The sequence below is a fragment of the Coregonus clupeaformis genome, chromosome 3 (assembly GCF_020615455.1).
Source record: "Coregonus clupeaformis isolate EN_2021a chromosome 3, ASM2061545v1, whole genome shotgun sequence".
NCBI classification, from domain to species: domain Eukaryota; kingdom Metazoa; phylum Chordata; class Actinopteri; order Salmoniformes; family Salmonidae; genus Coregonus; species Coregonus clupeaformis.
The window spans coordinates 41,904,167-41,931,389 of record NC_059194.1 but is presented as its reverse complement, the minus strand read 5'-3'; the positions used below and the strand labels follow the sequence as shown (position 1 = coordinate 41,931,389).

Genomic DNA, 27,223 nt, shown 5'->3' with positions numbered 1-27,223 from the left:
AGGCAAATTGTAAATATAATTCTGGAGTAACCAAATTGAGTCGGACATTAGTGTTTTGTCTGAGGCATCCCGACGAATCTGAGCAATGTTTTGCTGCAGCCATCACTTCAGTATTTCAACCAGCTAAATGAACCATCACACACGCACAAGCACACATACTGTGACCCCAGTTCTCTGGGTTTTTAAAGGTAAATAGACCTGGGGCCAATTCAGTGTTACCCATCATATGAATCACTGCTCTGAACGCTTCATTTCAAACACACACACACAGAGCAAGGTTCAAACACTTTCATGTAGGCTACACATGCACGCTTGTAGGTTCTCTCTCTCTCTCACACACACACACACACACACACACACATACAAACACACATACAGACACACACACACACAGCTATAACATGGCTCAGACAGTGCTAAACAAGCCTTTAAGCAAAGGATAACATTCTCTCAAAACACTGGGGGTTTTTCTTTATGGGGATGAAGTGTTAATTCTTTAAGGGGATGAAATGCTGTAACATACTGTATCTGGGGAATATCAACCTAGTGAGCACAAGGCGTTGGAAATACATATTTTGTTTTATACATATTTCCAACCAAAACAATGTATTTTCATGATTGACACCAATCAATGATTGACACCAAAGGTTAAAGGATACAGTAGATCACTGGATTTCATGACTTATTGAACTGGAAGGGCAATCACGTTCAATAACAACACATAGGACCTCTGACTTAAGATCAAAACATACCCTAAGGCTACATTAAGAAGTATGGGGCACTGAGAATAGGGAACACAGAGGGAGGGAAAATGAAGAGAGAGAATCCTACTTTCAAAACTCTAAGGCTGGTGAAATCCCGCTCACTAAAACCAGAACACACACACTAAAAGGCCTGTGCTTTCCAACCCACTTACACTAATAACATGTCAACTATTAGGGTTATTACTCTGTTAGCAAAGAAGCCTAAAACAGCACTTAACACACCAGAAGATGCCTTTGAGCCGTGTCTGACTGGCGCTGTCAGCCACTCTGGGAATTCTCCACATCACAGGGAAAAGCCCCTCTCTTCCAGAACATTTCTGATTATTCCTAATTTCACCAACTATAGGCACCAACCGCACTGACAGCATCCCACCCACACACTAATATGTGTGTTTGTAATAGTATAATAACCCATTTTAGTGTTGAGTTTGTAAATAAAGTCAGCAGGGAAGACATAGACCTAAAATGGCAAATAGGGAAAAAGAGATGAGTGGATTTTCTATTTCAGCAGTGTTGTGTTTTAATCAATTATTCTTTCAAGAGGGGAAATTCTCGTAAATTCCCAGTAATCCCACCCTCTCATCCCAAGATAGGGGTTCTTTTTTGGGAGCTGTAAATTGGTAAGAGGGAATGCAACGTGACACTGAGCGGCTGGGATCTGACTCATACACAGTCTCTGACCACTCACTGTCCCCTTTACAAGACCTCTGTGTGTGTGTGTGTGTTTGTTTCTGTGTGCATGTGTCAGTGTTGGTGTCGGTGTGTCCTCTAAAGGGTTAAAGGCATGTGAATGAGCAACAGCGTGACGTCGCTTTAAAATGGGTCACACACTCGGACCAGTAAACAAACAACAATGTTCTATGAACACAAACACACACTCACAGATGCCCTTAGGCCACACACAACTGTCTCTCTCCCACTGCATGCCTTAGCCATGCCACACAAACATGCCCCACAACCAGCCTCCACACACCAACCAGGCCTGCTGACACATCAATCCAGCATATGATGCCCCGCAGAGGGCATGACGCACACAGGCCTCCCCCTTCAGCACTGGGTTATGGGCTGGGGAGGTAGAGAGAGAGGGAGAGGACAGGCAGCTCATCACACTGACATGCCCTTTACTTGTGTTGGTAGGGACTTTCGGAAGGGAAGAGATGGTGATTGGAGTGGATGCTTTGATGTCAAAAGCATACTCTCAGTCACAGCTAGTCATTGCTTACTGATTGAAGCGGGGAATGCTAAACAGGTGTGTGTGTGTATAGCACGCAAGTCAAAGGATGCATGGCAAACAAAGTGAAAGATGAAAGGGTAAGTTAGTGAAAAGTTGTGGCCCCTGGTGAGGGATTTTCTTTCCTTTTTTTCAATTCCTTCTCTTTACACATGCACGCACGCACACACACACACACACACACACACACACACACACACACACACACACACACACACACACACACACACACACACACACACACACACACACACACACACACACACACACACACACACACACAGTCTTGTATAACTAACCTTGTGGGGACACACAATTCAGTCCCATTCAAAATCCTATTTTCCCTAACCCTATAACTAACCTTAACATTAACCCTAAACCCCCTAGAAATAGCATTTGACCTTATGGGGACTAACAACATGTCCCCAGTTGGTCCAATCTTTTTTAGTTTACTATTCTTGTGGAGACTTTTGGTCCCCACAAGTATAGTTAAACACGTCCACACACACACACACCTTCCCCACACCACAGGTATCCCATCCAAAGAGCAGCTCTGACCACAAACACACAGGACAACCAAAGAGCAACAACAGCACTACAACAGTCTATTCAGCATCATGGTTCCCACACACACACTAAAAGGCCTGTGCTTTCCAACCCACTTACACTAATAACCTGTCAACAATTTGGGTTCTCATAGCATTCACAAAGAAGCCTAAAACAGCACAACACTTAACACACCATTATGTCCTAATCTAGTGAAGTGAAAGAGAGCCACTTTAAGAAAACACCCGGACTCACGCGATGCCACATTCAGCCAGGAAGTTAAACTCTGTTCAATTTGCTAATGGCATAGCACTGGACGCAGAAAAAATACCAAACACACACTCTGCTGTGATTACACTTTAGAGGAGGTGAAATGGTAGACTACATTTCACTCATTCACTTTTGCGCTCCTGAAGTGAGGTCTCTATTCTCAGGTGCATAAAACTGTATATACGACTTGACAAAATTTTGTAACTTATGTGATTTTTGCAAGTATAGTACACCAAGTTTGCTCAAACATCTCTCCTGAGTGTTCTTCATATTGAAACTGTAATGTCCATGAGTCTCTGTGGTGTGTTGGCATTCATGCATACTTTTCCTCACAACCTTGTCCCATATTGACTGCATTACTGCTTGTCTTTGTGAGAGGTATTGACATGTTGAAATCACCAAGCTTTCCGTTTAAGCGACTAGCGCACAGCTCAGACCCTCATGCATACCCCACAAGACATGCCACCAGAGGTCTCTTCACAGTCTCTTTAAGTCCAGAAAAAACTAAGGGAAACGCACAGTACTACATAGAGCCATAACTACATTACTAGTCTTTTCCACATCATGTAACTCAGTCAAGCAGTAAAATCAGATTTAAAAAACGGATAAAACTACACCTTATGGGACAGCGCGGACTGTGAAGAGACACACACACACATCATTAGCAAACGCATGCTAACACACGCACATACATTTTTATTTAATTTATTAACTTTTCACCCCTTTTTCTCCCCAATTGGTAGTTACAGTCTTGTACCATCACTGCAACTCCCGCACGGCCTCGGGAGAGGCGAAGGTCGAGAGCCATGTGTCCTCCGAAACACGACCCTGCCAAGCCGCACTGCTTCTTGACACACTGCTCACTTAACCCGGTAGCCAGCTGCACCAATGTGTCAGAGGAAACGGCATACAGCTGGCGACCGATGTCAGCGTGCATGCGCCCGGCCCGCCACAAGGAGTCGCTAGAGCGCGATGGGACAAGGACATCCCGGCCGGCCAAACCCTATCCTAACCTGGACGAGGCTGGGCCAATTGTGCGCCACCTCATGGGTCTCCCGGTAGCGGCTGGCAGTGACAAAGCCTGGGATCGAACCCGGGTCTGTAGTGATGCCTCAGACCGCTGCGCCACTCGGGAGGCCCCACACATACATTTTAATATTGTCATTTTGCTGTTTATTGATTTTGTATTGTAGATATGTTATGGTAGAATAGTGTGTAATAATGCATTGTGTTATGCATTGTTTTATTGTATGTAATTGTGATTGGACACCAGGAAGAGTAGCTGTTGCCTTGGCAGCAGCTAATGGCGATCCGGGAATTAAATACAAATACAAATACTGTACACACAGCATGCTACCTGCCCCTGTCCACCCCTTTCCATAAATACACACAACTTCCTCTATAAGTGTTCAGAGGGACCTGACTCAACCCCAGACCAGCTATTTTGTGTTGACCCCTCTTCTTCACTTTCTATACCTCCGTTCCGCTCTCGTTTCCTTTCCCTCTATTTATCGTTCCTCTCTCTCTCACTAAGATGTTACTATCAGTGCCTGCTCTCGCTCTTCTCTTTCTCCTTGTTCCTCTCATCTTCCCTGTTCCACTTCTTCTTTATTTCTCCTTTCTCACTTTTCCCACTTCTAATACATGATTTATTTTTCCCTGATCGTAACCCTCTCTCAGTAAGTAACGCAAGGCCCTTACCGTTTTAAAGTGCTCACAGGAGAAGCGGTTGGGTCCCCTGACAGGCACCCTGAGGCCCACACACACCGCCATCCAGGCCCCTCAGGTGGGGCAGAGGGGGACAGGTATAGGGGTAGAGGCTGTACGTCCAGAAAACTCCCCAAAAAGACAGGACTAGAGATGAGCTCTCGTTATAGCGGCGTTCTGTCACATAGACGAGGTGGTAAATATAGCCATGCTGTCTGTCTGACGACTCTCTTCTTTCCTTCTCACATCTCTCTCTCCATTTCTCTCTACTACCCACTCTCTTTACCAACGTCCCATTTTATACCTCTCTTCCCTCTGTCACGCACTTTCTCTGCTCTTCTCCAACTTGCTCTAAGTCACTGTCTCAAACTCTACTTTTCAACTATTTTTCTCTCTCTCTCTCTTTGACTCACTCACTCAATCACTGAGTCAACTCTTCTCTCCTATCCCTCATTCTAGCTCTCAGCCCCCCTCTTCCCAACCCCTGACTCATAACCCTCTCATCTCAGCTCAATAGTCTCCTCCCCTTCCCAAGGTGCTGCTGGGCTCAGACCCCCAGACAGATGAATGCCTATGTGTCAGAGGTAACAGAGTAACAGGCAAATACCTCTGACAGCCCTTTAACTGTTCTCTTATACCATCCACACCTGTACATAATGAACAGACACAGGCACACACACATACAGTGGGGAAAAAAAGTATTTAGTCAGCCACCAATTGTGCAAGTTCTCCCACTTAAAAAGATGAGAGAGGCCTGTAATTTTCATCATAGGTACACGTCAACTATGGCAGACAAATTGAGAAAAAAAATCCAGAAAACCACATTGTAGGATTTTTAATGAATTTATTTGCAAATTATGGTGGAAAATAAGTATTTGGTCACCTACAAACAAGCAAGATTTCTGCCTCTCACAGACCTGTAACTTCTTCTTTAAGAGGCTCCTCTGTCCTCCACTCGTTACCTGTATTAATGGCACCTGTTTGAACTTGTTATCAGTATAAAAGACACCTGTCCACAACCTCAAACAGTCACACTCCAAACTCCACTATGGCCAAGACCAAAGAGCTGTCAAAGGACACCAGAAACAACATTGTAGACCTGCACCAGGCTGGGAAGACTGAATCTGCAATAGGTAAGCAGCTTGGTTTGAAGAAATCAACTGTGGGAGCAATTATTAGGAAATGGAAGACATACAAGACCACTGATAATCTCCCTTGATCTGGGGCTCCACGCAAGATCTCACCCCGTGGGGTCAAAATGATCACAAGAACGGTGAGCAAAAATCCCAGAACCAAACGGGGGGACCTAGTGAATGACCTGCAGAGAGCTGGGACCAAAGTAACAAAGCCTACCATCAGTAACACACTACGCCACCAGGGACTCAAATCCTGCAGTGCGAGACGTGTCCCCCTGCTTAAGCCAGTACATGTCCAGGCCCGTCTGAAGTTTGCTAGAGTGCATTTTGATGATCCAGAAGAGGATTGGGAGAATGTCATATGGTCAGATGAAACCAAAATAGAACTTTTTGGTAAAAACTCAACTCGTCGTGTTTGGAGGACAAAGAATACTGAGTTGCATCCAAAGAACACCATACCTACTGTGAAGCATGGGGGTGGAAACATCATGCTTTGGGGCTGTTTTTCTGCAAAGGGGCCAGGACGACTGATCCGTGTAAAGGAAAGAATGAATGGGGCCATGTATCGTGAGATTTTGAGTGAAAACCTCCTTCCATCAGCAAGGGCATTGAAGATGAAACGTGGCTGGGTCTTTCAGCATGACAATGATCCCAAACACACCGCCCGGGCAACGAAGGAGTGGCTTCGTAAGAAGCATTTCAAGGTCCTGGAGTGGCCTAGCCAGTCTCCAGATCTCAACCCCCATAGAAAATCTTTGGAGGGGAGTTGAAAGTCCGTGTTGCCCAGCGACAGCCCCAAAACATCACTGCTCTAGAGGAGATCAGCATGGAGGAATGGGCCAAAATACCAGCAACAGTGTGTGAAAACCTTGTGAAGACTTACAGAAAACGTTTGACCTGTGTCATTGCCAACAAAGGGTATATAACAAAGTATTGAGAAACTTTTGTTATTGACCAAATACTTATTTTCCACCATAATTTGCAAATAAATTCATAAAAAATCCTACAATGTGATTTTCTGGAAATTTTTTCCTCATTTTGTCTGTCATAGTTGACGTGTACCTATGATGAAAATTACAGGCCTCTCTCATCTTTTTAAGTGGGAGAACTTGCACAAAATATACTTTTTTCCCCCACTGTACACACTTGTTCAGGGGAGGTCTGACACATTTGAGAACCGGAGACAGGGACAAAATAGGAAAGTCTGCCCTCATAACCTGAGATTTCCCATCTATCACCTCCAAACTATGTGATGTTTTTGTTTCTTTACAGAGAGAAAGTTAACTGTCCTTAAACTATCACTTGTTGCCTTTGGTAGTGAGTCTGAAGAGTATGAGTATGTGTGTTAGAGGTTTTCTACATTGTAAAGGATCATATCAATGGTACAGTGTACTGTACACACACACCTCCCAGTCATAGCCTAACATGCTACCTCCCCCCTCCATCACCTTTAAACCAATTCTGTCCGCTCAGCATCCATACGGCTGGGGTTGGCGATGACATCTGGCAACACTTACCGCCCACGCCAGGGTAGGCACCAGATGGCTGATGGGAGAATGATGGATGACTATCCTCCGCTACCCAATGCCCATCTGAACCCAGAAAAGTAGGAGGTGCAACAGCAGTGTTTAGGGTAAATCGCTTACCACTATCACAGCTAGAGTGGCCTGTGGAAGTGTTATTTCATCCCTGTTACACATACACAGACACACAAACACACTTTGGTCCTATTTGAATGATGCCACCTCCACCCCAAACACAAACACACACTAGAAAGTACAATAAAAAAACTTTATTTGAGTGACAGGCCAGACCCTGAACCCAGACCTCTCATAGGCTTCAGCCAATCAGTGAATACCTTAACAAACAGATGGCTTATGGGAAATCAATATTAATCTGCTGCATGATATGACAACAATTTGTACTGCAGGGAGATGAGGGGGAGAGAGGGGGGGGCTGGCTGTCTAACTGCTGCTGGGCTAGAGTGACCACTCAATACCTGTCACAACTCATCATAGGAATAAATGGGTAATGAAGATGAGAAAGAGGGAGAGAGACAGAGAGAAAGAGAAAGAGAGAGAAAGAAAGACAGAGAGAAAGAGAGAGAAAGAGAGACAGAGAGAAAGAGAGAAAGAGCGAGAAAGAGAGACAGAGAGAGACAGAGAGAGAGCTGAGAGAGAGAGAGAGCTGAGAGAGAGAGAATGTATTCAGCTTATAAAATAGGGAGATAGGGAGGTCTATCTATAAACCAAACCCCCCACCACAGACCAGGGCAGAGATATAGATCGTCTAGATCTCCTGGTCCCTGTAGCGTAGTGGTTTAGGGCTGAGGAGGGCTTCCTAGACTGCAAGTTCTCTCTCTGCACTCTGTGGTGGACACACACACAGCTCTTTTAAGTGGTTTGAGCCCGCAGCTTACAGTATAGTTACAGAATGATATCAGGCCCACTCTAAATGACCCTTGTCATGTCTGAGCTTGGACTCTGGTACATGAAAGAGCTGTGGTTAGCAATGCCTGGAAGCCACAACGGATACATCGCTTCCACTACCCCCTTTCTTCCTCCAACCCTCCATCCTTCCCCCTCTGATCTCATCTCCTTCTTTTCCAACCCCAATGACACAGGTTGAGATGGTGTACTTCTGTACTATACTCTCTACTCTGATGGCAAACATATGGACCTAGGTATGAAGTGGAAAAATCTACAGGAAAGACTGATTTTATTTTTTATCTGATGGGTTGTGTGCATGGGTGCGTGCAAGCGTGTGTGTGATTGTGTGTGTGCGTGCGTGCATGAGTGCGTGCGTGTGTGCATGCGTTTAGGCTACACCTGTAGCTATTGTGCAGACCTGTGGCAGCATCATGGCTGTCGAGGCCAAGTGTGTTAGCGGCTAATGACAGTGTGACCCCTCCCTCTTTGGCACAGAGTGCCAGCTTAAACACATTAGCCCCTCCTCCTCTCGAACCAATCAGACGGCTGTCTGATCTGAGCAACACAAACAATACACAGCTAATTAGTTTACACTTATCACACACTACACACAGAGAGAGATGCATACATGTAAGCGTGCACACACACTCACACACACTCATACACATCCCCCTCGTACTGTCCATCTTGTCTCTGTCGCTTTCTCTCACACACACAAACATGCACATACAGTGGGGGAAAAAAGTATTTAGTCAGCCACCAATTGTGCAAGTTCTCCCACTTAAAAAGATGAGAGAGGCCTGTAATTTTCATCATAGGTACACGTCAACTATGACAGACAAATTGAGGAAAAAAAATCCAGAAAATCACATTGTAGGAGAAAATCACACCTCACAGACCTGTAACTTCTTCTTTAAGAGGCTCCTCTGTCCTCCACTCGTTACCTGTATTAATGGCACCTGTTTGAACTTGTTATCAGTATAAAAGACACCTGTCCACAACCTCAAACAGTCACACTCCAAACTCCACTATGGCCAAGACCAAAGAGCTGTCAAATGACACCAGAAACAAAATTGTAGACCTGCACCAGGCTGGGAAGACTGAATCTGCAATAGGTAAGCAGCTTGGTTTGAAGAAATCAACTGTGGGAGCAATTATTAGGAAATGGAAGACATACAAGACCACTGATAATCTCCCTCGATCTGGGGCTCCACGCAAGATCTCACCCCGTGGGGTCAAAATGATCACAAGAACGGTGAGCAAAAATCCCAGAACCACACGGGGGGACCTAGTGAATGACCTGCAGAGAGCTGGGACCAAAGTAACAAAGCCTACCATCAGTAAAACACTACGCCGCCAGGGACTCAAATCCTGCAGTGCCAGACGTGTCCCCCTGCTTAAGCCAGTACATGTCCAGGCCCGTCTGAAGTTTGCTAGAGTGCATTTGGATGATCCAGAAGAGGATTGGGAGAATGTCATATGGTCAGATGAAGCCAAAATATAACTTTTTGGTAAAAACTCAACTCGTCGTGTTTGGAGGACAAAGAATGCTGAGTTGCATCCAAAGAACACCATACCTACTGTGAAGCATGGGGGTGGAAACATCATGCTATGGGGCTGTTTTTTCTGCAAAGGGACCAGGACGACTGATCCGTGTAAAGGAAAGAATGAATGGGGCCATGTATCGTGAGATTTTGAGTGAAAACCTCCTTCCATCAGCAAGGGCATTGAAGATGAAACGTGGCTGGGTCTTTCAGCATGACAATGATCCCAAACACACCGCCCGGGCAACGAAGGAGTGGCTTCGTAAGAAGCATTTCAAGGTCCTGGAGTGGCCTAGCCAGTCTCCAGATCTCAATCCCATAGAAAATCTTTGGAGGGAGTTGAAAGTCTGTGTTGCCCAGCGACAGCCCCAAAACATCACTGCTCTAGAGGAGATCTGCATGGAGGAATGGGCCAAAATACCAGCAACAGTGTGTGAAAACCTTGTGAAGACTTACAGAAAACGTTTGACCTGTGTCATTGCCAACAAAGGGTATATAACAAAGTATTGAGAAACTTTTGTTATTGACCAAATACTTATTTTCCACCATAATTTGCAAATAAATTCATCAAAAATCCTACAATGTGATTTTCTGGAATTTTTTTTCTCATTTTGTCTGTCATAGTTGACATGTACCTATGATAAAAATTACAGGCCTCTCTCATCTTTTTAAGTGGGAGAACTTGCACAATTGGTGGCTGACTAAATTCTTTTTTTCCCCACTGTACATACACACACACACTTTTCTCGAAATCTCTACTCCTCTAACCTTGAGAAAGAGAAAGCTTCCTTTCATCCCTATAAGTGTCCTCCCTCCTTCTCTCCCTCGCTCTACCCCCCCCCTTCTCTCCCTCGCTCTACCCTCCCTCCTTCTCTCCCTCGCTCTACCCCCCTCCTTCTCTCTCATCCCCAAAATGTCAATAAGACACTGCTGGACTGCTTGTGTTCTGGTATAAATCTTCCATTGTGATTGATGTTGCATGGCCCATATGTCCATAATATGTTCAGAAAAGGTTATATCAGTCAATAATCAATAGTCCTTAATTAGGATGAAGTAGGTGGTGGAAATTGACTACACATCATAAAAAGAAAGGTCATTTTAATTTCTGAAATGCATAAACACACACACAAACAAACATGCATATGCACACACACATGCATGCACACGCACGCACACATAAGGGAAAAACACACACAGGCCTGACCCCTGCACTCTGTGGGTCTTCTGTCAGTCATGCTGTGTGAAGGCAGTGGTATATAATTAAACAGTCTTATCATCTCTCCTCTCCAGACTAGCAATAACCTGCCTGCTCAACCTATGACTGACTGATTTACTGACTGTGTCTGACTAGTCACTCACTGGAGATGAGATAAGAACTAGGGATTAATACTGAGAGGAAGGAAAAGAGGGAGAAAGGGAGGGAAGAGAGATTCTGTTAACCTGGGAAGAGTCAGTGGGTAACTCGTAATAACAAATGTAATTCAGATCGCTTGCAATGCCAGGGTTGTGGGTTCGATTCCCACGGGAGGCCAGTATGAAAAATGTATACACTCACTAACTGTAAGTCGCTCTGGATAAGAGCGTCTACTAAATGAAAAAAAAAGGTAAAATGTAATTCAATGAATATAAAGATCTATTTTCCATCAGCTCACACCACATGACTTCTCTGTACCTGACTGATACTGTGTCTATCAGTGGGCCCCAGATCCTGTTCACTATTATTATTAATATAGTCAGCACCGTATGACGCCAAACACAGAGAAGTAACGCAGAACCATCCTGTCTGTCCGTATGTCCGTCCGTCCGTCTGTCTGTATGTCTGTCCATCTGTCTACGTGCCGGTCTGTCCACTTGCCTGTCTGTCTGTCTGCCCGCCCGCCCGCCTTCCTGTTGTCACTCTGTCTGTCTATTTCTAAGAATAATTCAAAAGAAAACAAACACACATGCTCTCTCAGACTCTCACGCTCAACACTCTTCAACCTCTGGTGGCTGATACCTTACTAAGCCTGTTTGGACTTTCCATACAGACATCAAAGCATCGCTACAATACAGCAACACTAGGTGAGGGAAAAACATGCATGGCTTCAGCACTTTCCCCTTGTGCAATCTGACACCACAATGAACGCTGTTGGCTGGTGATGAGACAAGTGTTTCCAACCATAAACGAACACAAGATCAACATCAGAGGGACAGAACAGAAGTGTTCTGGGCTGTGGAATGACTGTAATTAAGTGGCGGGAAAAGAGAGGATCGTCGTTCGATAACCTTTTCTTTTACAGCAATTGCAGTGCCCTTTTTTGGAGCTTTGAAATACAATAGAAGTGTTCTACTTGCAGAAAGGACACAACAAGACGAGAGTGAGAAATCTAGTCAGGTGCTGAGAGAAATGTACAGCATGCGTACAGTGCAGTGAACAGTATCTCTGGCAAATACAGTCAAAAGTACAATCCTTTAAAGGAGATCTCCTTCTGACACAATACCTGTTCATAACTACTTTTGTGACCCTTTAAAACTCAAAAGGAAGCCCGCCCAGATTGACCTGGACATATTTACCAGCTTCATGGTGACGTTGTTCTGCTCCCAGCGACACAGCAGCACATTCATCTTCCTCCTCCCTTCTCCTCCTCTTCCTACCCCACACACACCTGTTTTAGGTAAGAGTGGGAGGACCAACGGCTAGCCAGGACCAGACAGAATCCATCAGAACCAAAGGAAGAAACAGGACTGAGGTCCGAGGAGGCCAACTAACCAAGAAGAGATCCACAGAGAGAGGATAGATAGGTACAGTACAGTAGAGTAGAGAGAGAGATCAAATTAGGGTTTTGAGAAAAGAAAGAAGAAAGAAAAAGGTCCAAAAAGTTAGAGGGAGCGAGAGATCCAAGAAAGTTTCAGAGAAATATGTAAAGCAGTAGATCCACAAAATCCACTATATATCCAGATAAAGAGCCTGCTCCTGCACCTATCTCTAGCCCAGCAGGTCTCACTGTGCCCGGGGCCGGTGTTCACAGCCTCCCCTTTCCCTCCTTTCTCTCCACCCCCTCTGGGTCCGCAGAAGGAGGAGGGACATAAATGCTTCAGTCAAGAGGATCTCCACCACTGCTACCGCTATACCACTGCTCTGTCTGAGGGCTAGCCAAACCAAACACACACAGAGGGAGAAAAAGGGGGAGGAGAAGGACCAGTTGAGGGGAACCCCCTTCCTCTCCGCCTCCCACTCCACCCCTCCTCCTCCACCTCCCAAATCTCTCCCCCGGACCCCCTCGGCAACGCTGGGCATTGTGCTATCGCTCTTCAATGGACCATCCGTCATATGGGGAGGAGAATGGAGAGAAAAGGAGAGAGACCTCTTAACCTCCTACCCTCTGTGATCACCCCCACAACAAAAAGGATGGATGCTGGTGCATGATAATACTAGAAGGGGGTGAAGGAGGGTAGGTTAGAGGACAAACCACACTGGCCTCCTAACTACCCCCTCTGTTTTCTATGTATTCTTTATTTAACCAGTCCTCCTCCTTTCTTTAAAAAAGAGAGGAAAGGTTTTATTTTCCATAACCAAACATGGAACAGTCCAGTCTCTGATCACCATTCACCCACAGCTTACTGCTGCACAGTTTGTGTGTGTGTTCATGTGTGCGCACATGTGTGTGCATGCCCCACGCGGGATGCCCTCCAGCTGAGCACACTCCATCTGAGCACACACACCCCGCCACAAACCACAAATTACAAGACGAATTTGAACTTTGGGATTCGCCCAAGATGTAGCGAAAGTTCCCACAGTAGGGGATACATGATCATTGCCAGGACTTTGCACATTTCAAACACATGCTTTTAGCTATTTCTTGCATTGACAACACTACCGTAGCACTGAAGACTTTAAAGAGCCCTGAAGACCTTGAAACCCTAAACTTTCCCTATTTCTCTATCTTATACTGTACTTGCACTCAGTCTTGTACTTTACAAATTCATTGAATTCTACTGCACTCTCCCACACCAATGCACTAGTCACATAGTTAACAATCCAGCCAGCGTACAGCAAAACACACACAACTCCAGCTCACTACTAGTCTGTCAACTCACCTTATAACACATCCATTTCCTATAAGCATCTGTTGATTTAATGACTGTGCACTATGGCCATAGAGGCAGAGAAGATGTGGCCATTTAGTACATGTGTTTAACAGCTATAAACAAGTCTATTAAGTGGTGGAGCAGAGAATCGCAGGGTGTGCTTTGTTTCAGAACCCTGTGAGGGGGAGATTAATCTGTGTCCCCTGGACAATGGGGCCCTAGCCCCATTGCGGAAGGGGGCTTTGTTTTGGGGGACTCCCGGTGCCTGGTTCTTTGGGGGGTTGGGGTGGTCCTGCTGCCTGGCTGTTATGGGCTGGGGTATATGGCAGGCAAGACATTTTCTCTGTGATGATCTTGCCAACCCCCACTGTCTCACATCTGATTTATAGTAATACTATTGGTCAACAACTCAGATGCTTATAAAAGGGTGTTCTCTCTCTCTCTCTCTCTCTCTCTCTCTCTCTCTCTCTCTCTCTCTCTCTCTCTCTCTCTCTCTCTCTCTCTCACTCACTCACTCACTCACTCACTCACTCACTCACTCACTCACTCACTCACTCACACACCTAAGAGGAAAGCTAGTGTTTCATTACCATAATAATGTGATGTATGATTATAACACAGTTTACTTCACATTATGGTGCAGTCAGGCGGAACTTCCAACACTCCGAATCATGGAATGACATCTGGCCCTGGTTGCTATGGATACCAGCTGTGATCCTGATAATGAAAGAACATCTAAATATGCTGCAGTGAGCAGGCTGGTCAGATTTCACCTGCTGTGTGTGTGTGGGCGTGTGTATAAATATATAAACATCAACTTAATCCCTGGAGACATTTACATTTACGTCATTTAGCAGACGCTCTTATCCAGAGCGACTTACAGTTAGTGCATACATTTTTTTCAGACAACAAGGTTCTACATAGCAACAATGAAACATAGTCATTTTGTCACTGTAGAGGTAAACAAAAGGGTGTTTGGTACATAAGTGGTTGTGTTGGGTTGTTTCTGTTATCTTTTGGTGTGTGTGTGTGTCGGTGTGTCTGTTCTCTCTATTCACAAACAGGCAATCCCTGAGCCTCCCCTGATGAGTACTAAAGCCTAAGTGGGGATCTAAAGCTCTGCAATTAAAAGCAACTCAGTGAATGAGTCACACACACACACACACACACACACACAGCGACTCACGACGTCCAGTTGAGCGTCATTGTGATTCCACACAGGTAGAAATCAGAGCCATTAAAACAGTTCAGAACCTTCCCTGAGGCAGCAGGTGCTGAATGCTGAATGTTTAACACAGCAGAGAAGGACAGAGCTCCTATAATCATGCATAGGCAGCTTCTGGAGGACTCATCCACATCCCAGTTCATATTGAGGAAGGCATCAGATAGGTAGACCAACCACACACCAATCAGATCATTCAGAATGAACTGAATCATTCAGAAAGTGGAAGAAACATACAACATAGACCAGACACTTGAGTACCTTTTGGCAACAAACCAGAAACCTCTCTTTGCTCTAGCCATGAATTCTGGGTAAACACAAAAACGTCAATCTCTTTGGTCAGCCTACAGCGGTTATTCAGTCCTACCACCATCCCATTTGAGGGTGACCTTTTGCTCTACCCTCTGTAGGTCTTTTTTTTTTTTTTTTTTACCTTTATTTAACCAGGTAAGCCAGTTGAGAACAGGTTCTCATTTACAACTGCGACCTGGCCAAGATAAAGCAAAGCAGTGCAATAAAAACAACACAGAGTCACATATGGGGTAAAAAACATAAAGTCAAAAATACAACAGAAAATATATATACAGTGTGTGCAAATGTAGCAAGTTATGGAGGTAAGGCAATAAATAGGCTATAGTGCAGAATAATTACAATAGTATTAACACTGGAATGCTAGATGTGCAAGAGATTATGTGCAAATAGAGATACTGGGGTGCAAAAGAGCAAAATAAATAACAATATAGGGATGAGGTAGTTGGGTGGGCTAATTTCAGATGGGCTCTGTACAGGTGCAGTGATCGGTAAGGTGCTCTGACAACTGATGCTTAAAGTTATTGAGGGAGATAAGAGTCTCCAGCTTCAGAGATTTTTGCAATTCATTCCAGTCATTGGCAGCAGAGAACTGGAAGGAATGGCGGCCAAAGGAGGTGTTGGCTTTGGGAATGACCAGTGAGATATACCTGCTGGAGCGCAGACTACGGGTGGGTGCTGCTATGGTGACCAATGAGCTAAGATAAGGCAGGGATTTGCCTAGCAGTGATTTATAGATGGCCTGGAGCCAGTGGGTTTGACGACGAACATGTAGTGAGGACCAGCCAACAAGAGCGTACAGGTCACAGTGGTGGGTAGTGTATGGGGCTTTGGAGACAAAACGGATGGCACTGTGATAGACTACATCCAATTTGCTGAGTAGAGTGTTGGAGGCTATTTTGTAAATGACATCGCCGAAGTCAAGGATCGGTAGGATAGTCAGTTTTACGAGGGCATGTTTGGCAGCATGAGTGAAGGAGGCTTTGTTGCGAAATAGGAAGCCGATTCTAGATTTAACTTTGGATTGGAGATTCTTTATGTGAGTCTGGAAGTTGAGTTTACAGTCTAACCAGACACCTAGGTATTTGTAGTTGTCCACATACTCTAGGTCAGACCCGCGAGAGTGGTGATTCTAGTCGGGTGGGCGGGTGCCAGCATCGTTCGATTGAAAAGCATGCATTTAGTTTTACTAGTGTTTAAGAGCAGTTGGAGGCTACTGAAGGATTGTTGTATGGTATTGAAGCTCGTTTGGAGGTTTGTTAACACAGTGTCCAATGAAGGGCCAGATGTATACAAAATGGTGCCGTCTGCGTAGAGGTGGATCTGAGAGTCACCAGCAGCAAGAGCGACATCATTGATATACACAGAGAAAAGTGTCGGCCCAAGAATTGAACCCTGTGGCACCCCCATAGAGACTGCCATGGTCCAGACAACAGGCCCTCCGATTTGACACACTGAACTCTATCTGAGAAGTAGTTGGTGAACCAGGCGAGGCAGTCATTTGAGAAACCAAGGCTATTTAGTCTGCCAATAAGAATGCGGTGGTTGACAGAGTCGAAAGCCTTGGCCAGGTCGATGAAGACGGCTGCACAGTACTGTCTATTATCAATCGCGGTTATAATATCGTTTAGGACCTTGAGCGTGGCTGAAGTGCACCCGTGACCAGCTCGAAACCGGATTGCATAGCGGAGAAGGTACGGTGGTGTTCGAAATGGTCGGTGATCTGTTTGTTAACTTGGCTTTCAAATACTTTCGAAAGGCAGGGCAGGATGGATATAGGTCTGTAGCAGTTTGGATCTAGAGTGTCACCCCCTTTGAAGAGGGGGATGACCGCGGCAGCTTTCCAATCTCTGGGGATCTCAGACGTTATGAAAGAGAGGTTGAACAGACTAGTAATAGGGGTTGCGACAATTTCGCGGCTAGTTTTAGAAAGAAAGGGTCCAGATTGTCTAGCCCAGCTGATTTGTAGGGGGTCCAGATTTTGCAGCGCTTTCAAAACATCAGCTGTCTGAATTTGTGTGAAGGAGAAGCGGGGGGGCATGGGCAAGTTGCAGCAGAGGGTGCAGAGTTGGTGGCCGGGTTAGTGGTAGCCAGATGGAAAGCATGGCCAGCTGTAGCAAAATGCTTGTTGAAATTCTCGATTATTGTAGATTTATCGGTGGTGATAGTGTTTCCTAGCCTCAGTGCAGTGGGCAGCTGGGAGGAAGTGCTCTTATTCTCCATGGACTTTACAGTGTCCCAAAACTTTTTGGAGTTAGTGCTACAGGATGCAAATTTCTGTTTGAAAAAGTTAGCCTTTGCTTTCCTGACTGCTTGTGTATATTGGTTCCTAACTTCCCTGAAAAGTTGCATATCGCGGGGGCTATTTGATGCTAATGCTGTACGCCACAGGATGTTTTTGTGCTGGTCAAGGGCAGTCAAGTCTGAGGAGAACCAGGGGCTATATCGGTTCTTAGTTCTGTATTTTTTGAATGGGGCATGTTTATTTAAGATTGAGAGGAAATTACTTTTAAGGAACAACCAGGCATCCTCTACTGACGGAATGAGATCTATATCCATCCAGGATACCTGGGCCAGGTCAATTAGGAAGGCCTGCTCGTCATGGGTGGTGACATCATCACCACCCATGACCTCTACCTCATGGTCGCCACCCTCCCTATCGACACCACCACACGGTTTAGACCGGAATAGATGAAGATGGTGTCAGATTGTGTTAGCCTAACTGTGGTCCGACCATGGTCCCAGGAGTGACTACGTACAATGGCCCTGTTTGTCTGACTGACGTGCTCTTTGTGACACTAACGCAGGAAAGGAGAGAAGGAGCGAAAGAGGAGAGAAGGAGAGAAGGGCACCTAAGGGAGGTCTCTGAATGGACGTTAGCCCAGTAGAAACAGATGGGTAGACCTAATGAATATGGTTATCCCAGGACTGGGAGAGGAGGGGCTGTGACCTCACACAGGAAGACAGGGGGAGACACAGGAACTGGAATTAGATAAGGAAGGATCAGACTGACATTATGTCATAAAGTGTACATGGGAGTCAGCTGTTCCAATAATTTCATTCAGTTCACGGAGACATGATGTACACAAACGACATCATTGATGAGGATGATACTTTATACTTCCTGAATAATCTTGAGATGTATGACATAACTGTCTAATCCTTCTCTATCTGATTGTAGCGCAGGTACAGGAAATACAAATACAGTGCATTCGGAAAGTATTCAGACCACTTGACTTTTTCCACATTTTGTTACGTTACAGCCTTATTCTAAAATTGATTCAATTGTTTTTTCCCCCTTATCAATCTACACACAATAACCCCATAATGACAAAGCAAAAACAGTATTTTTTTGTTGTTGCATGTAATAAAAAATAAAATACCTGAAATATCACATTTACATAAGACCCTTTACTCAGTACTTTGTTGAAGCACTTTGGCAGCGATTACAGCCTTGCGTCTTCTTGGGTATGACCCTACAAGCTTGGCACACCTGTATTTGGGGAGTTTCTCCCATTCTTCTCTGCAGATCCTCTCAAGCTCTGTCAGGTTGGATGGGTAGCGTCGCTGCACAGCTATTTTCAGGTCTCTCCAGAGATGTCAGATCGGGTTCAAGTCTGGGCTCTGGCTTGGCCACTGAAGGACATTCAGAGACTTGTCCCGAAGCCACTCCTACGTTGTCTTGGCTGTGTGCTTAGGGTCGTTGTGCTGTTGGAAGGTGAACCTTCGCCCCAGTCTGAGGTCCTGAGCCATCTGGAGCAGGTTTTCATCAAGGATCTCTCTGTACTTTGCTCCCTTCATCTTTCCCTCGATCCTGACTAGTCTCCCAGTCCCTGCCACTGAAAAACATGATGCTGCCACCACCATGCTTCACTGTAGGGACGGTGACAGGTTTCCTCCAGATGTCACGCTTGGCATTCAGGCCAAAGAGTTTAATCTGGGTTTCATCAGACCAGAGAATCTTGTTTCTCATGGTCTGAGAGTCCTTTAGGTGCCTTTTGGCAAACTCCAAGCGGACTGTCATTTGCCTTTTACTGAGGAGTGGCTTCCGTCTGGACACTCTACCATAAAGGCCTGATTGGTGGAATGGTGCAGAGATGGTTGTCCTTCTGGAAGGTTCTCCCATCTCCACAGAGGAATTCTGGTTCTTGGTCACCTCCCTGACCAAGGCCCTTCTCCCCCGATTGCTCAGTTTGGCCGGGAAGCCAGCTCTAGGTAGAGTCTTGGTGGTTCCAAACGTATTGCGTTTAAGAATGATGGAGGCCACTGTGTTCTTGGGGACCTTTAATGCTGTGCCTCGACACAATCCCGTCTCGGAGCTCTACGGACAATTCCTTCGACCTCATGGCTTGGTTTTTGCTCTGACATACACTGTCAACTGTGGGTTATATAGACAGGTGTGTGCCTTTCCAAATCATGTCCAATCAATTGAATTTACCACAGGTGGACTGCAATCAAGTAGTAGAAACATCTCAAGGATGATCAATGGAAACAGGATGCACCTGAGCTGAATTTAGGTTCTGAATACTCATGTAAATAAGATATATCAGTTTGTTTTTATTTTATCAATTTGATACAGCCCGGGATCAAACCAGGGTCTGTAGTGACGCTGCGCCACTCGGGAGCCCCAATTTCATCAATTTTAGAATAAGGCTGTAATGTGACAAAATGTGGAAAAAGGGGTCTGAATACTTTCCGAATGCACAGTATACCTGGAAATTTACATTTACATTTACATTTTAGTCATTTAGCAGACGCTCTTATCCAGAGCGACTTACAGGAGCAATTAGGGTTAAGTGCCTTGCTCAAGGGCACATTGAAATATAAGATTATATTTCTGGGTATACTACATACAGTATATTGTGTTTGTTAACATTGATATAATGTAATGCTGCATTCGATATGAATAGGATGACAACAGCTACAACAACATTGAGTCTGTTTTATATAACCGTGCCAAAACACTACTCATAAAATAGTGTGTTGACTCATAAAACACTACTAATAAAAAAGTGTGTGTTGTTTATGACTGTTAGATACTCTATCACAGAGGAATACTAATAGCCTGGTCCCAAGATAAACACTGTCATGTTTGGCATGACAATTCCATATGGAGTTAGCAAGAGAGCAGAAACAAACTGACACCACCCAGGCTAGAATACTAACTCTATCCAAACAAAACAGAATGAACACTTCTAAAAAAAAATCAGATATCAAAGCAGATAGACGCCGTTCCCTTGTGTCGCTTTTGAGAATGATAGAAACAGGTCCATGCCAATTAATAAGTTATACATAATATTCTCCATGTATACATTTCTGTATCGATTCACAGTGGCTCTGCTATCTTCTTTATAGAAAGAACCTGCTAGTTCTTAGGGAAAAGAAGATCCTTATCCTGAAATACATGAAACGGTGTCTAACTCCAATAGTTTCAGAGAATCAAATGGTGTATTTGGCAGGGTGTGACGTCTGTGTGTGAATTAGAGAAGGAGGCAGGGCTGTGGCACTCTGGACTGATGGATTCTGGGATAGCGATCTAGCCTTCGCTCAGTGGGCGAGCAAAGACGTGTGCTGTCGTCAGCTTTATCAATGCCAATATAGGCTCCTGTCAGACTTTCATTGTGGCACAAACACAAAAAGACAAGGACACACATCCATATAGAAGCAGACAAAAAGACACACATAGCCAATACATACAATTTCACACAATCTGATAAGATTCCACAGTGGACACTGCCAGTCATTGTGCGAGCAATACCTGTATTCTCCCGACACACAAACACACAGTCCACACACACGGCGCGATTTGTCTTTATCTTCGTTTTTCTACTCATCACACATTTTAGACACCTGCTGTGCACACATTAGTCTATCTATTCAGGTCAGTCGAAGTGTATTCACTCTATGTGAGCTTCAACGTGTGTGAGCTTCACTGTGTGTCGATGGGGAATTGAGCCAGACAAACCTCTTCTCTTTTAGCTCAGACATTAAAATCACAGTGAGAAGAATGGATAAAAATGTATGATGGGGGAAAATAATCGATAGTTATTGTTATTTTGGCCGATATTATATCGATACTTGGACTCCATGTATCGATTACTTAAAAAAATGAATTATATACAGTGAGGGAAAAAAGTATTTGATCCCCTGCTGATTTTGTATGTTTTCCCACTGACAAAGAAATGATCAGTCTATAATTTTGATGGTAGGTTTATTTGAACAGTGAGAGACAGAATAACAACAACAAAATCCAGAAAAACGAATGTCAAAAATGTTATAAATTGATTTGCATTTTAATGAGGGAAATAAGTATTTGAGCCCTCTGCAAAACATTACTTAGTACTTGGTGGAAAAACCCTTGTTGGCAATCACAGAGGTCAGACATTTCTTGTAGTTGGCCACCAGGTTTGCACACATCTCAGGAGGGATTTTGTCCCATTCCTCTTTGCAGATCTTCTTCAAGTCATAAAGGTTTCGAGGCTGTCGTTTGGCAACTCGAACCTTCAGCTCCCTCCACAGATTTTCTATGGGATTAAGGTCTGGAGACTGGCTAGGCCACTCCAGGACCTTAAAGTGCTTCTTCTTGAGCCACTCCTTTGTTGCCTTGGCCGTGTGTTTTGGGTCATTGTCATGCTGGAATACCCATCCACGACCCATTTTCAATGCCCTGGCTGAGGGAAGGAGGTTCTCACCCAAGATTTGACGGTACATGGCCCCGTCCATCGTCCCTTTGATGCGGTGAAGTTGTCCTGTCCTCTTAGCAGAAAAACACCCCCAAAGCATAATGTTTCCACCTCCATGTTTGACGGTGGGGATGATGTTCTTGGGGTCATAGGCAGCATTCCTCCTCCTCCAAACACGGCGAGTTTAGTTGATGCCAAAGAGCTCCATTTTGGTCTCATCTGACCACAACACTTTCATCCAGTTCTCCTCTGAATCATTCAGATGTTCATTGGCAAACTTCAGACGGGCATGTATATGTGCTTTCGTGAGCAGGGGGACCTTGCGGGCGCTGCAGGATTTCAGTCCTTCACGGCGTAGTGTGTTACCAATTGTTTTCTTGGTGACTATGGTCCCAGCTGCCTTGAGATCATTGACAAGATCCTCCCGTGTAGTTCTGGGCTGATTCCTCACCGTTCTCATGATCATTGCAACTCCACGAGGTGAGATTGACAGTTATTTTGTGTTTCTTCCATTTGCGAATAATCGCACCAACTATTGTCACCTTCTCACCAAGCTGCTTGGCGATGGTCTCGTAGCCCATTCCAGCCTTGTGTAGGTCTACATTCTTGTCCCTGACATCCTTGGAGAGCTCTTTGGTCTTGGCCATGGTGGAGAGTTCGGAATCTGATTGATTGATTGCTTCTGTGGACAGGTGTCTTTTATACAGGTAACAAGCTGAGATTAGGAGCACTCCCTTTAAGAGTGTGCTCCTAATCTCAGCTCGTTACCTGTATAAAAGACACCTGGGAGCCAGAAAAACCTTTCAGATTGAGAGGGGGTCAAATACTTTTTTCCCTCATTAAAATGCAAATCAATTTATAACATTTTTGACATGCGTTTTTCTGGATTTTTTTGTTGTTATTCTGTCTCTCACTGTTCAAATAAACCTACCATTAAAATTATAGACTGATAATTTCTTTGTCAGTGGGCAAACGTACAAAATCAGCAGGGGATCAAATACTTTTTTCCCTCACTGTATATATATTAATTTTTTTATTTTGCTAGGTTGCGTCAGCTAGCGCTAGTCGGCTATACCTGCGCCAAAACCCAAGTATTTTTCATCCTATAGCTTATTCTCCATCTTCTTTTTAAATAGTCAGCCAACATGTTTTCAGCACTTTCATTTCCATCACTGATCCAAGTCATTTTCTCATGCTCTGTCTCTCTGCAGCGGACATTTAGTGAGCAATATGTTTGGAACATCAAATCGCAATAAAATCACAGCATCAAATCGCAATCCATATAGAATCGTGAGAATTGCAATACACATTGTATCGGCACCTAAGTATCGTGATAATATCGTTTCGTGAGGTCCCTGGCAATTCCCAGCCCTAATAAACATTTATAAAAATGTGGATAACCTATTAAAGAATACAAATCTATATGCTCATTCACACACATATAATCCAAATCTGCAGCCTACCCAGAGAAAAAGTGCTACATATTCTATGAAGATAAAGGCTATCCCATTTGTTTTATAGGCTCACTACACATCCTGAGGGAAACATATATGACTCCATTCCCCTTTTCCTTCCCCTTTGTCATGGTAAAAAGCAATGAAGTCAGCCAGACCTCCAGCCACTCTATCCACTGTGAGGGGAAATTAGCAATCTAATGCAGCAGGATATAGAGTCCAATCCCTCCTTCCCTTTCATTCTCACCTGCTGGGCCCTATGGGCCTCTAGAAGGCCTAAACAACTGGTAGAATACGGGCATCATTAAAGTCAATGGTCCCTGAGACAATACTAGAGGTTAAGAGGGTTTGGAGGCTGTTGATTGTAAAGAGGGTATGGGGGAGGAAGAGAGGAGAGAAATCTCCACCACCAATCAATCAATATCATTCCATTAAGGGTCATTTAATTAGATATGAATCCACAACGTAATCAAATATATTCACAATTTCCACCAATCAAAAGCATAGCCGCTATCTGAACCCAGCACCTGATCATGTTCAAAGTCTGAGAATTAATTTGAGTCTTTGAATTAAATTAGACCCAATTACAATAATTCAAATGACTAGAGTCATTATCTCAACACATTATGCATGCTCTTATCTAATGGTTTGATTAATGGAACTCTGTGTCAAAGCTAAATCTCATACGGAGACATAGATTAATATCTCAACGTCTGACGTCCCAGAAAATAATAAAGAAATGTCCATAAGATATTAATATCGCTCTCAGCAAAGCTCATTCTATCTTGACTGAAGGTCCCTCTATATCCTGAATCGATTTTTGCTTTGAAATCATTTGAGCAAATACTGGGAGAAATTAAAGCTCTCCAATAGGCGGTCATTGCTGTGTGCTTTTCCTTCAGACACTAACATAGATAAGCCCTAAGCGTTGGTTTTGACTCTTAATGAGAACCAGGCTTTTAAAGACAGACTTAAAGCCTTTATCTGGAGAAATGCTTATTAAGATAGGGAGGTCTTTTCACACTACTGGCAGATGGGCGTGTGTGTGTGTGTGTGTGTGTGTGTATTTGTATTTGTGTGTGTCTGTGTGTGTGTGTGTGAGTGCATCTCACCTCATATTCTGTTGTTTACTCACTGTGTATATACTGTATTGACTACATAGCTTACCCTAATATACCTACTACTGTACATAGCACCTTAATTTGCTCCAGGGGCGCTGTACTAAATTCTAAATTATACACACCACATGTAGTATTTATATTCTCACTCTCATATCAGCTTGGATTGTTATTTCTTGATTTAAAAAATAAATACAAATGCATTTGTATTGTATGTGCGAAACATTCTACTGCACTGCTGGAGATAGTAACACAAGCACTTCGCTGCACCTGCCATAACACCTGCAAATCTGTGTAAGTGACCAATAAACTTTGATTAGATGATTTTTGTGTGTTTGTGTGTGTGTGTGTGTGTGTGTGTGTGTGCGGGTGCATGGACATGCCAATTGGAAAGGTCTGTGACAAGCTGCCAGAATAGGTAAGGTTCATTCACTACAACCCTAGTTGTGACAGACAGATCAATGCCACAAAATGAGAAATTGGACAAACAGAACAAAATCTTTCCTTTACCACTCTCTCTTTCTCCTCCAATATAGATTTTCCACTCCAGTGAATAAAAAATAGTTACAATATGTGTGTATGGCTGAAACAAGGAAGGTACATTATCTCCAATATAAACGCAACATGCAACAATTTCAATGATTATAAATACCTTCTAACTTGTTGTCAGTGCTTAGGACTTCATTCCTAGTCCCCCCATAGACAGATTGAGGTGTTCAGCATCCTAGAAGCTCCTAGAAGCTACAGTCCAACCTCTCTGTTTGTCACTTCCACAGCCAAAGATAAATGAACCAGCGACAATGCACAGTTAGATATTGAGGGAGGGAGAGAGGGAAAGGAGAGGAGGAATAGATGGGAGGGAGTGAAATAAAGAGGCAGAGAAACAATAGGAGAAAAGCGGGAAATAAAGTGTGAAATGTGCTCCCTGGAGATTAAAGAACGCACACACACATTCTCCTTTCACCATATACTCAACACACATCCTCGTTCAGAGGCATTCTCTAAATACACAGGCAATGTTTTGTATAGTGAGCAGCATTTATACACCATAGACAAGGAGTGGCAGTGATGGCCTTGACTGTGACAAACACACACACGCACGTCACACACGCACAGCATTGATGGCTTTGACTCTCCTTCCTACCTGTTTGGCAACTGTGCCACTCTGGCTGTATTCACTGCTGAGCAATAGAGGGAGAGGAGATGCAATATGTAACGTATGCTCACCACTAGAGGCCAGTAGAGGCTGCATGTGTACTGTTCATTGCAAACAATTATGTCAGTGGGCCAAGTGATTTGACTGGGAAGGTGATTTCCCTCTCTCATAAAGATTAGGGATGTGCATATTTCCCTTTCAAGACGATTTGATACGTATCTAGATACATGGACGATACGTTTTAGTTTTAAACGATTCGGTGCGGTTCGGTTTGATTAGAGAACGAGTCGTTGCGATTCGGTTCGATGTGATACGATTCGATGCACTAACATTTGTTGCATCAACATTTTCCTACATTCAAATCTGCTGCTGATGGAGCTCATAAACTGGGCCTCTCTGAGCTGGATCTGTCTGAGCTGACTTCTGTGTGTGTAAATTACACTACATAACCAAAAATATGTGGACACCATTTCAAAATCATGGGCATTAATATGAAGTTGGTTCCCCCTTTGCTGCTATAACAGCCTCCACTCTTCTGGGAAGGATTTTCACTAGATGTTGGAACATTGCTGCAGGGACTTGCTTCCATTCAACCACAAGAGCATTAGTGAGGTCGGGCACTGATGTTGGGCGATTAGGCCTGGCTCACAGTCGGAGTTCCAATTCATCCCAAAGGTGTTCGATGGGGTTGAGGTCAGGGCTCTGTGCAGGCCAGTCAAGTTCTTCCACACCGATCTTGACAAACAATTTCAGTATGGACCTCGCTTTGTGAGCAGGGGCATTGTCATAATGAAACAGGAAAGGGCCTTCCCCAAACTGTTGCCACAAAGTTGGTAGCACAGAATCGTCTAGAATGTCACCGTATGTTGTAGCGTTAAGATTTCCCTTCATTGGAACTAAGGGGCCTAGCCCGACCATGAAAAACACCCCAGACCATTATTCCTCCTCCACCAAACTTTACAGTTGGCACTATGCATTGGGGCAGGTAGCGTTCTCCTGGACTGTGATTTATCACTCCAGAGAATGCATTTCCACTGCTCCTGAGTCCAATGGCGGCGAGCTTTACACCATTCAAGCTGACACTTGGCATTGTGCATGGTGATCTTAGGCTTGTGTGCGGCTGCTCGGCCATGGAAACCCATTTCATGAAGCTCCCGATGAACAGTTCTTGTGCTGAAGTTGCTTCCAGAGGCAGATTGGAACTCGGTAGTGAGTGTTGCAACTGAGGACAGACGATTTTTACGCTCTTCAGCGCTCAGCGGTTCCGTTCTGGGAGCTTGTGTGGCCTACCACTTCACGGCCGTTGTTGCTCCTAGACATTTCCACTTCACAATAACAGCACAAACAGTTGACCGGGGCAGCTCTAGCAGGGCAAAAATTTGACGAACTGACTTGTTGGAAAGGTGGCATCCTATGAAAGGTGGCAAGTTGAAAGTCACTGAGCTCTTCAGTAAGGCCATTCTACTGCCAATGTTTGTCTGTGGAGATTGCATGGCGGTGTGCCTGATTTTATACGCCTGTCAGCAACGAGTGTGGCTGAAATAACCGAATCCACTAATTTGAAGGGGTGTCCACATACTTTTGTA

At 44.4% G+C, this 27,223-nt stretch overlaps 1 protein-coding gene across 1 annotated transcript in view; it reads right to left on the bottom strand.

Moving 5' to 3' along the window:
• LOC121559822 (neuron navigator 2-like) overlaps positions 1–27,223 on the bottom strand; it is a 329,305-nt gene that overhangs the window by 102,328 nt on the left and 199,754 nt on the right. The window lies entirely within an intron of this gene.